This window comes from Cuculus canorus, chromosome 1, assembly GCF_017976375.1.
Source record: "Cuculus canorus isolate bCucCan1 chromosome 1, bCucCan1.pri, whole genome shotgun sequence".
Lineage (NCBI taxonomy): Eukaryota > Metazoa > Chordata > Aves > Cuculiformes > Cuculidae > Cuculus > Cuculus canorus.
Window position 1 is genome coordinate 128319846 of NC_071401.1, and position 12227 is coordinate 128332072.

Sequence of the window (12227 nt, forward strand, 5' to 3'; positions counted from 1 at the left end):
ATACTTGCATTTTATCCCGTGTCGGGGTGGAAAAACTTTCAAAAACTGCGTTTGTGGTCAGACAACAGAACAGGGAAAGAAAATGCTTGCTTGAAGGATCCTGGAGGGCTGCAAAATTGTGATTATGCGTGGTCTGGAAAACGCACTGGAGTGGCCACAAAACAGCAGTGCTGCGCAGCACATGCACTCTGAAAGCAGCATGCAACCTGTACCTTCAATTGCCTCAGTAAAACACAACAAAACAGTCTAGCTTTAAACTCACCTGCAAAAGCCAACGGACTTTGCACCAAAACATACATGCACATGACTCACACTGACTGTCCTTGGATGGACTTGGAATAATACAACTTTTAAAATCATTGCATCTTCTTGCTAAATAAACCTTTGCTTACACCTTTGGTACATGAAGAACTTGGCCTGAACATACGTAGCAGGGAGGCAAACAGAAGTTTCAGCTTCAGTTTTAATTTCTGCACTTAGACTGAATTCTTTACAAAGAGATGAGATCATGGCAAGCTGACATTTACATGGCAATTCCTTCTTGAAAGCTGCATAAAACACAAACAAAGGCACAGAGACTACTGAAGCTTAGATTAAGGCTACAACTAAAGCCAGATAAGAATAAAAAAGTATTGATTGAAATGTGCTGGGAGAATTTACCAGTTACAGCGTAAGCTAATCTAGGCATGCAAGATGTTGCAGAACATAGATGTTGCAGAAGTATATAGGCGGACACATTTTAAAGAAAACCAAGCAGAAGTTGCTAATAATTGCATTGAGAAACACGTTCCACCATACATTCTTTCTTGTTTTTTTGTTCTAGTATGTCTTGGTAACACACAAGCTCTTCAGGGAAAGGGCAGTTTTTTTGCATGATTATTAAAGGACAGTAAGGAGAGCACACAGTATTACAGGAAAGAACAGTTTGGAACTGGAAGAAGACATCACAGTGGAGTATGGAGTTGACATAAAGAGACTTGAGAGGGACGGTAAAAGATAGCTTTAGCTAGAGAGGGGGAAACATGTAGGCCAGAAAAGATGTTGCAATAATCAACAAATGATTAAGTTATGAATCACATATGATGGTGATGACAAGGAGAGACTGATTTAAAGATGTCGCCCAAGAAGAGAATCTCAGTGAGACAGATAAAACACCAAATGTGAAACTGAGATTGGGGAAATACGGGCAACAAAGACTTCATTGAGCCAACAGAGAAAAAGTAGGAAGAAGTGAGAAGCTTGGATGAGAAACAAAACCCTTTCTTTGAAATGGCAAACATTCAAAGAGTATTCATTGGAAGTAGTATTTCAGTAGAAATTGTATTTCAACAGAAATATTGATATCAATAAATTAGGCATTAAACAATAAATTAATTAAATTAAGAGTACATCTGTTTCCTAGGATGACAGGAAAAAACTTACAAATGGAAGGAAACTGTTATCCTCTTAGCAACACATCATGGCAAGTACCATGTACATCAAAGCAAGGAGGAAAAAAAACAAACCAGCAACAGAATTTCTCCCTAGCTCAAGATAACTGGGCAGCGATTTGTTTTCTAAAATTGTGTAATTGTATTATGGTAAGTCTAACTGTTTTTTAGCCGTTCTAAAAAGACTGTCCTCAGAGGCTGTTTTCCCCATTTCTTTCAGTTCACTCTTAATGTGTGCATCCTGCACTACTGTAAGAAAGGAGCTTGCTCACTGCTAATAGTTTTTCTTTAAAGAACTTTTTTATTACAATGGAGAAATGAAACAGACTGACATTAATAATGAGGGGAGGGAGACCTGTCATTAAAAAAAACCTTAATTTGACACTTCTCAACATTGCTATGAATAGTATAGCTATCCATAGCAATGATAATAGCACCAGCATAAAAAAGAATATTAGTTATTAGAGAAATCTCAGCATTATTTTATTAAGAAGGATTAATTGATAAGTTTAAAGCACCATCATCATCTTATGCAACTGTTCATAGCCTTTTTGACACAGGAAGAGATGTACGGATATCTGGAATGTTTGATCTTGACACTCAGACAAATAATGAATTATTTCACTTGTATGTAATGAGCAAAGTCACTTTCAAATATGGATAGAAATTATGAATGACTGAGTCCATACCTTACATTGGTGGGATGGCATGGTAAACCTACCTAACAAGTATTAAATACAAGTAACACCTTTAATCACTTATTTTGTTGGGAAATAATATCTCAGCTTATATTTTAAAAAAGTAATCCAATGTCTGAATAGTATTGTAGAACATTAGATTAGTGTAAACCTGTAACCTGCATTCTGGTTCCATCCGAAACCTGTCATATTAAAACAAGGCAGATGAGCCTTGTATGATTTATCTTAAAACATTTTCATTTATCACCCTTAGTCTTAGAGCTTTGTTCTAATCCAGCAGAGAGACACGCACATAAAACCAACTAACCTTCAAAACCAGTCTTCCCTAAAATCAACCACAAAGCAAAGTAGTACAGGCATTTCCGTAAGAAGACTGCTGTGCTGGCACAGAGCTTCATAATGAGAGGTCAGAATGGATAAATCCCACAGGTCTCTTCTGTTTCACCGGTTTGCTTGGTGGTTGTTGTTTTGGTTTTTTAATGGTGTTGATTTGGTGGGAAAGAACTGCTCTCTTAACAATAATTTGCATACTGTGTATGCACATAACCCACATATTAACTTAAATCAGACGTAATCATCTCCTGGTCATTATCGCATAAGATTTTGGCTTCATCTTATTTTGACCAGGCACAAACGGGCAGGATTCAGCATGCACAAAATTATACGCAAAAAGCCTTAAATTACATTCAAATGGTTTTCTATACTTCTGTTAGTAACCTGTGTTCATAAAACTTGTTGTCTTGTGATGATCCAGCCACTTCTTTTCTTTCAGGAAGAGTAATTCAATAATATTAAAATGGTTTTCATTTAGCACATGTTAGTTCAGTAAAACTTCAGCAATTAAACAAAGAGAAATGGAACCGTAAGTACAAAATTTAAGCTTATAAAATACTAGCTATGATTCCTGGTCTCTGTGATTCCTGTTCAAATAAATACCCAAATGGGAGGCTCTATTTTACCCATTAAATCGACTTCGTCAGGGAAGTCTTTCATGATGACCCAGCAAAACCGAGGCACATTGTCTGTTAAAACCTCTGTCATCAGATCAGCAAGAGAAACCACAGCAAATATTTGAGCATGGGGTCAGCCCACTTCCTGCATTTTACCCGTAGCTGGAGGAGGTGGTGAAGGCACTGCCAATTTTTGCTGTTATGGTCCATTTCCCAAACTTCTGAATGAGTCTGTGCTGGCTTGGGTCTGCTTCCACAGAATTGTTAAAGACTCCAATTCTGGCCTTTGAATAAATGGGAAGGTCTTTTTGTTCTGCAAATGAAAGCATTTTGTGACAGAAAGGCTGCGCATGACCGTGGAAAACTCTGACAAAGCCAGCTGGGCTACTGGAAAGATGGAAAATCAATGACTGCATAAGTCTGGCTGCTTGTTTCACAACTGTTGAGCTGTTAGGCAATAGTAACATGGTTATTACATATTACTATAACACTATTTAAAGCTTATTCCAGCTAAAAGCTAGCAAATAATCTAATTTCTGATTTCTAAAAGCTTGCACATTTAAACAGCTAATAGATGCTTATAATATTTAGTATGTTATAAAAATTTGAACTGTGATACAAATTTATGCAATTCAAACAGTAATCTACACTTAAAAAGGGCTTTTGGTACAAAAGGAGTCAGTATGGTCTCTAGGATAAATATCTGAAATGCAGGCTACATTCTCCTCTTTCACTACAGATGTCTCTGCAACACCAGGCATTTTTATGGACAAAAGCACACACTTCTTTAGAAGGAAATACTTCCAAAACGGGGATTAAGAGATAGCGTAGTCCTTTTTGCTGAGCACACTGTAGATGGAAGAGTTTGGTTATCAACGAGCGTGGGATGGGAACCCACAGCTCATAAACAGGAAACAGCCCACAACTCCTTTCACATTCCAATAAATATTTCGTGGCTTTACTGCCTGTGGGACAGCATTAGTGTGTGAGACAGGAAAAAAACGTATGGAGCATGCATTTGCCCCTCAGAAAAGCTAGTCAAGCTCGACAGCTAGGACAAAGCCTAGACAGCCTGGCATGCTTCTCATTGGCAAAAGCAAAGCCCTGATGTGGTGAACTCCTCCAAATATGTGAATTTCAGCAATCATAACAAGGCAAAATCCAGCAATCATAGCAAGTTCTTCAGAGAATTGTACTGTAGTGCTTTTACAATGTCACCTCAGGGACCTGCAATACAAGTACGCATGTAAACAGACCTTCTAAATCCTGTCTGAAAGTTCAATATGGAAACACAAACACAAGCGTCCTCCCTCTCCAACTTCCTTGTCAAGCAGGACAGTTCTAAGAGCTGATCACATACCCAAAGAAAACTGGTATATATGTGCAGCTGCACAGGATGTTATTCAGTTTGGATACATTTTTTTTTGTGGGGGGAGGGAAGAAAGAAAACCAAACTGACTTAAAAGCTCATCTGCTTAGTTAACATCTTTTATAGAAATAATCTCCGATCCTTGTTATCAGCTGGGCTGTGTTACACACAGTCTATTGGGAAATATGTAGGTGTTAAAATTGGGAATTAACTTTCTAAATAGCTAATTCTTGCAGCATTGGGTGTTGGCCTGACCTGGGACAGTCCTCAGAGCAGCACTAGGGCTGGAGAAGTCAGGCTGTGATCAGAACCAGCTTGAAATAGTCTAAAAAAGCCTTAAATTACTGCAAATGTGAGGGCTTTTGTGAGCTGCTCTTTTCTGCTGTTATCACTGCATTTATAGGTTCACGTTGAAGCATGCTTTCTGGTGTTTTTTCAGCCTCTACTGTTACTGTTGTCCCTGTATGGAGTGCTCGGGAGTCCAGGTCCACGTGCTTAACCCAAATGCTGAGAAACTTATGGTGTTAGATATGGTGCTCGCTGCACCAGGGGCTGAGCCTCCAAATTAGTGCTCTCCTTCCTTCCTTCCCTTCTGGCCCTGCGCTTCTATTTTCTGAACTGCCACAAACGATGTTTCCATTGAGTAAAAATAAGCAGAAGCTGCACATGCCTTCGCGCTCGGTACATGTGAAATAACATCTGAAATAGGTCGCAGTGGTTTCTTTTCCTGGCATCCACACTATTGACTGCTTGGGTTAGTAATAAAGTGTGTCTGGTTTATTTTTTTTATTATCTCGCTCCCCTAAATGGAGTAGGAACATGAAAACGAAAATGCAACTATTTTATTAAAAGAAAAAGTGATACTTTTTGTGCAGCGATGACCACAATGGATCACAAACCAAAGTAACAAACATGAAGAGCAGAAGTCGGGAGTTGGGGTGGTGGAGCGGTGGGAGGGCGGACTCCCTTTTATAACCGCTTTACTGATGCTTCTGTTCACTCTTCCAAGACTTCGGAGGCTCAGGAAGCCGAAGCCTTGTCCGTTCAGCGCTTTTGCTGGGTGTTAATGCGGATTTCAGACTTCGCTTTGCAGAGGTGACCCGCGATAACTTTCCAAACCCCCTCGGAGCACCCCTATCCCCAGGCACCGCTCCCCCGAGCCAGGGCATCCCTCCCTCCGCCCTGCAGGGCTTTATTCGTCCCTGATGGAAAGTCCGGGCGACTCAGTTTCCACCCTCCCTCCCCCTTTTCCAGCTCCGGTCCCTCCGGCGGGGCGGGATGAATGAATGGGCGGGATAAATGGGCGGTGCGCGATGGATCCTATGGGGAGGTGGGATGGATCCTCGGGGACGGGGGTGGGAGGGATGGCCGGGCGCCTCCCCCAGCAGCCAATGGCGCTGCCCTTGCGGGAGGTGTGTGCCACCACCTCACATCCGGTACCTGTCACCCTGCCGCCCGACAGGCGCAGCCACGGGGTACTGCTGCCCTCCTCCTCCTCTTTCTCCTCCTTAACCCTCCATCCCATCCTTAGTCATCCGGGAGCCTAAGCTGCCTGCCCGGCCCCGTCCCGCCGCTCCCATGCGGGCTGGGAGCGACACCCGGCATCCCCCCCTGCATCCCTCCCTTGCCCTGCATCCCTCCCTCCCCCTGGTACCCGGGAGCGCGGCCGGGTGATGCCCCCGCCTCGCTAACGCCGTGGCCCCTTCGCTAATGATCTTTCACCCCCCCTCTATTTTTTTATATCTATTTGATATCTATTTTGTGTATTTCGAAGCCCCCGGCGGTGGCGGAGGAGGCATTAAGGCAGCCTGGGAGATGCTGTAGCCCATCCCGCTGCTTTGCGGGGGCTTCGGGCGCGGGGGCGAAAGGACGAGCCTGGGAAGCTGGCGTTGGTAGGTAGAGAGCGGTCGTGGGGGCTTTGTGGGGAGCCTTCTGGGTGCTGGGGTTGCGGGGAAGAGAGAGGGCGATATCCTGTCATATAAAGCGCTGTTCTCCTTGTCTCTTAAATGCAGCACATTTGAGTTGTCCTAGAATGTCCGGAGTTGGAAGGGACCCACGAGTGATACAAGAAGTGGTTACTGTTACAAAAAGTGAAATATTTTTAATTCAAGCTGAAGTAGAGTTCTTAAGTAATTGTAATTTTTGAAGGTTAGACTGAATGTCCCTCTGATTGCATGGTTTCTTCCTCCGATAGCATATTTTCTTTCAAGCAGTGTTTTTTTCCAGACACTGTTCATTCTTTGGAGATGATAACATATTGTGTTCAGTATGGTCTGTGCTGAACAGATGTGTCTCCTGTAATCACCCCTGTTTGCAGGCTTTCCCTCTCTCAAATGCAAGGTCAAGCAGAGAGCTGGAGCCAGCTCCAAATTAGCGAGAGTTTGACTGTTGTGAAGTTCGTAATAACATTAAATTTAGACCTTGGAAAATAATAGAATATGTAATAAGATTTCGGGGAAAATGTATCCATATGCATGTAAGTGGGAAATACATTCTCTCCCAGCCCTTGTCTCGCTACACACAATTGATGGAGATCGCTTCCTCATGTTGCACAGGCCTGGTAAAGGATGCTTGCTTTCTAAAACACCAAAGTGAGTCTTAGAGAGTTTATTTGCCAGCATTTTGGGTGTCACAAGGGGCATCAAGTCCAACTCCTGTCCCTGCGTGGGACAACCTCTGCATTCACACCATGTGTCTGTGAGCATTGTCCAAATGCTTCCTGAATATTGTCAGGCTTGGTGCCTGATAATATTCAGTTAATTAATTATCTTTAATCTGGTTTGAGAAGTAAACTCAGACACTAGGCAGAAAATGCATGCTTGGAAGTTACCTTGATTGGCTTGGCTTGATCAGGCAGGTTGTGCTTTTACTGGTCAGCTGGCTAAAGTGGAGTCCTCAATCCTTGGAGTGAGGAGTGGGTCACTGGCAGCTCCTGAGATGTTTGCTCTTGTGGTTTGGTGAGAAAAACCTATTCTTGATTGTCCCTCTGGTGCTGTCAGCTTGCTTTCTGAAAAGCAAGTGGAAAAAAGGTAGCATTCAAAAAGCAATGGAAAGGAGTGCTGAAAGGTATTGCCCTGTATTCATACTAAGATTAGAGCGGCGGTGCTGACAGGAGTAGCTGTTCTGAAGCTCTCTGATGGAAGAAGTATGAGCACAGGATTCGTCAGACAGGATTATCTGGAATAATGATGTGTGGCATTTTGGTGGCATGGGATGCCTTAGTAGTACTGCAGGAATAAAGAAGTTGCATAAGTTTTGTTGGGAAAGAATGTTTCAATCAAACTGTGCCTGTATGGCAGAATGTGCATAGTCTTACTGGCACTTAACACTGATTACTGGGTTTAAAGTCACGTGGTCTTTGCAGGTAGTAAATCTGATAAGCTATAAAAAGTGTCTCCTTTATAAATTCTGAATCACTGACTTAATGTTGAGGCTACCTGGTCTCATGCTGAAACTGATGGCAGTTGTGGTTCATGTGATGTGGTCACAAGTCTAACTCGAAGCTAAACCAGTATCATAACCTTTGTTATTTGGCATGAGCTACCAAGCATCCATTGGCTCTTAGTTACTTTTAGCGGTAACTTTTAGGATTTTAAGTAGCACGATGTTATGTTTCAAAGGACGAGAGTGTGCACAGACCTTATCAGGGGTTTGTAGAACTGTGTAGCCAGCATGCTCTGTTTCTCTTCCCATGTTTGGAAGGAACGCTTGGCATAGTCCAAAAAAAGTTCTTATCAATCTGTTGATGCCCTGTATTGACTCTCATCCTCTGCAATCAGGTGGCATAGAGAGTTTTGGCTACCTATTACAAACCGGTATGTCCTGAAAACTGTGCTGTTTTCTGACTTGCTTGTCAGTAGTTCTTTAATGTCTTCATTTTCTATTCATACCCCTCAGTACTGTAGTCCTCTTAAAGGGCACTGTGAATTTTAAACGATGGAAAAAGGGTTGCATTTCAGTTGTGATTTTGTGCTGTTATGCTTTTAATATTTTATTTGTTGAATGTTATAAAAATATTAGGGTAATGTCCTATGGGAGAGTAGGATACATGGCCTAGGATATTCATCTTGGTCCACAAAATAGATTAAAGTGCTAACTGTTGACCCAGAGTAGTCAAGGAGGGTGACGTAAGTTTTCTTAGTATTTTTTTAGAAGCAGCTCTTGCTTCAAAATTGGAAACAGCACCTTTTGTCTCATTATTTTGCTTTAGCTTACCCACTGAGATTTGAGTTCTGAGTTCTGTTTTTCTTGCAAATCATGTATTTGTTACAAGAAGGAGGGAAAAGAAAACACCATCCTTGTTTTGGAAAATAAATTAAATAGAATTCATATTTATTACAAGTACAAAGATATTTTCTTACAGTGTTTTGGAATTTTTGCTTTTGCAAAATCTCCCTGGATCTTTAATTTGTTTTTTACTGGAGTGGAAAGGGGAGTCAATTTAGTCAAACCATTACTTATTTTTATAGCTATGTATGGGGGGGTGCATATAAAAAGAAGATCTCTACCTTTGGAGTATAAATGGTAATTAAGAGGCCCATTGCAAAGACACCTGGTGGGACAGTTGTGTGTGTGCTTGGAAACCATAACAACTCTAATAGTTTGTCCACGTAAAGACTTGGATGTCTGTGAAAATGCTCTTCATGAGTAAAAGTATTTTGCTTTATGATAGTTAATTAAAATAACACAAGGATTTCACTATAATGGTCTTAGTTGAGTGCTTTTCAATTTTTATAGTATGAAGAAAAAAATCAGAATGATCCTGGGATATACCAGTCATATGTTAGCTAGATGTCAGTGTAGACCTGCTGTGAAACTAGGTGTTGTGTTAAAAGCCTCAGTCATTTAAAAAATATTTTTAGCCCAAGCTAAATGACAGTGAGGGTGTTTGGTTTTTTCTGTAGAATCATAAAGAAATATTTAAAAAGCATTATATTACATTATATCAATATAAAATTAGAATATTAAGCTTTGGGAAATTTTGTTGATGTTTTATTTTTATTTCTTTTTAGAAAGGATATCAGCAGCTTTTTATTAATGAAGAGCCACTTATTATAACCAATGTGCACGTGAAATGGAAAGGGAAAAGATTCCAGAAAATGACTTCTGTTTCAACCTTGCAAGATGCTGCATGAAGTGGTGAGTACATACATGGACTGGGAGGCATCCTGGCATCTTGTTTTTTTGAACAAATAGAGGAGAAAAAACATTTGAAGTAGGATTTCTGTCATTAATGTATCATCATTAGCAGTAGAATGCTGAATATTCACTGAATGAAAAAGGAGTTATCCAATAGGCTTAGGCTCTAAATCATCGCTATCCTTAACATAAAACTAGAATCTCTCAGTCTCAAAAGAGTGCAGTTTTTAGCATGTTTTAAAAGCATTAAACTGATATGAGCAGATTGTTGTGTGACCAGATTGCATGTGGCATCGAGATGTTGCCAAATCTCATTCCACTTCCTCATACCAGCTCTAATAGTTTCTGCTTATGAAACAATATTTATTTATAAGTGCATTGCATGTGTCTTGTAAGTATCTAGGAAGTATAATTTCTGTGTCCAGTGAAGGGCTTCTCATGCACAGGTTAATACAAATTATAAAATATAATTCATTGGTATTCTAATCCTGATTTAGGCTTAGTTTGTTAGATGACTGGTTTGTGTGCTTGTTTGCTATGTTATAAAATGCTGCAAGCATTGGCTGTAGCAGACTGAAAAATAAGAACTACCAATCAGGGATATTTTGTTCTGTGGTACTATGTTCATCTAAATTTATTGTTTTAAGTTCAAGTTGTCTTATGCCTGTGGAAACACAAACAGCATGAGATAATTTGGTAAGCATTTGGCAAACTACATACCCCTTTCTGAATATGCTGATGTACTTATCATGTTTTTTTTTTAAAAAAAAACAACCAACAACTAAGAGATTATTCACTTAATCTTTTTGAATATTAAAATAAACTTGTTCATGGGAGTTTCTGCCTCAAGGAACTCAAAGGTAGTTAGCAGCTGCTGAAGTGGTAAGATTCTTTGTCATTTGATTCCAAGTGGCTGAAATAAATGTGTTAGTCCGATATTTTTGTATTTCATATTTTCCTATCTCATTAGTCTGTCTTTAGTTCGTTGATCATTATGTAAAAGGAAACCAGAGCTGCTATTTGGTGTGGAAATTAATTGCTGGTTGAGTAACTTCTTACTCATCTGAGTCTATAAAACACTTAGTGGAGCTGAGACCATTTACTGTTGTGAATAGTTTATAGGCTTTGATGTATTTTGCATGGAAAAATGATACCGCAATCTGTCCTAATGTTACTTAGATTTAACAGAAAAATTGATCATTTGAAACTATTCTGCAGCCTGTGATTAAGGTTTGTAGGCAGGGCTTACTGTCTTCTTCTTGTGTGTATCCACGCATCCAGCACAGTTATGCTGTCCATTATCTGCACATAGGCTTGTATTGCCATTCACTTCTTTTTTGTTACACAAATAGAACTTCTAGATGCCTGTTTTGTTTTAAATAGTTATTTACTGCAAATGATTGATATCACAATTCGTGGAAGAAAACACTAAATATAAACCAAGATGTGAGTGTTCAGCTGGAAAGAAGAACATTTGACTACTTCCAAAAATCTGAGTTACTGTTGACATTTCCTAGCCTCCTATTAGCATTACTGATTCAGCAGGAATGTTATTAAGTGCATGGCAGTGGAGTCTTGGTGCAGGCTCATATTAAACAAAACCAAACCTTCTTGCATCTTTATTCAACATATGTGGAAAATGTTCTCTAAAGTAGAGTAGTAAGGCTGAAAAATCTAATATGGGACCATGTGTATTTGATAGGGAGGAAAAGGGAGAAGATGGATGTTTTGTCAGGACACTGCTTTGGAGACTCCTGGGTTTATTAGCAGGCAGTCTATACTGCAGGGCTGATAAATGCTCCATTGCAATGGTCAATGAATTCACCTACTCTGATGTTAAAATAAAATTTGTGGCAACCTGCAGGTAAATACTGTTGCGTTGTTGGCAATGCTTAGGAGAAGGTTATGAGAACTATGCATTACTAGCATAAAAATTGTATTTATAATGAGGTTAGAACTAGATTCTTGATTAAGGTTAGGAGTCCTAAGAATTATTTGAAAAACTACACAGTGTAGGTATGCACTGAATGTCGGACTTGAAGTTTACTCAGCAATGTTGAAAATGTTTAAGTGTGGCTTTTCACATCTTTTTTTCTTAGCCTGTAGATAAACATTCTATTTGGAGTAAGCGTGCTGCATTGTATGGAAGCTTTGAGTGGGTTTATTGTCAGTTAAGGTGCTATATGGATGTGGTTTCGTTATAAGAGAGCTATGTAAACAGGAGAATGTTCTGTCAGCGGTTGTTTCCAACTGTTTGGTTGTTGGAAATTTTGCTCTGTGAGCATAAGGTAGACTTATGTTGTAGACTTATATGTTGTTATGTGGTGTATATATATGTGAAATTAAAACTGGTTTAATGTGGATATTGATATTTCACTTGGCTACCCAAAGAGAAGAGCACATAAGAAATTTGAACTGTTTTTTACCTCTGAAATGAATTATTTTATTTATCTAGTTATTCTTATCCACCTGAGGACAAAAGACTACTGTGTGCAGTTAAGCAAGCCAGTCCTTATTAGAGGCAAATCAGGTAGCAGCTTTAGAATATATGTAACTAGGAGACAAGCTGTACAGTATGTATAGGATGCTGCCTGTGAAAAAAGCAGCAGCTGTACATTTTGTCTACCATGCTTCCGCAGAG

The 12227-nt window shown here is 39.9% G+C and overlaps 1 protein-coding gene across 3 annotated transcripts in view; it reads left to right on the forward strand.

Moving 5' to 3' along the window:
• Window positions 1-5834: 5834 nt before the first annotated feature.
• PPARA (peroxisome proliferator activated receptor alpha) overlaps window positions 5835-12227 on the forward strand; it is a 46101-nt gene continuing 39708 nt past the window's right edge. For 2 of the 3 annotated variants that reach the window (XM_054070472.1, XM_054070458.1), the window contains exons 1-3: window positions 5835-5922; window positions 6222-6339; window positions 9460-9586. The gene's annotated coding sequence lies outside the window, so the exon portion shown is untranslated. Of the gene's footprint in view, window positions 5923-5959; window positions 6340-9459; window positions 9587-12227 lie in introns of those variants that run through there. The other variant, XM_054070464.1, reaches the window with a different exon arrangement.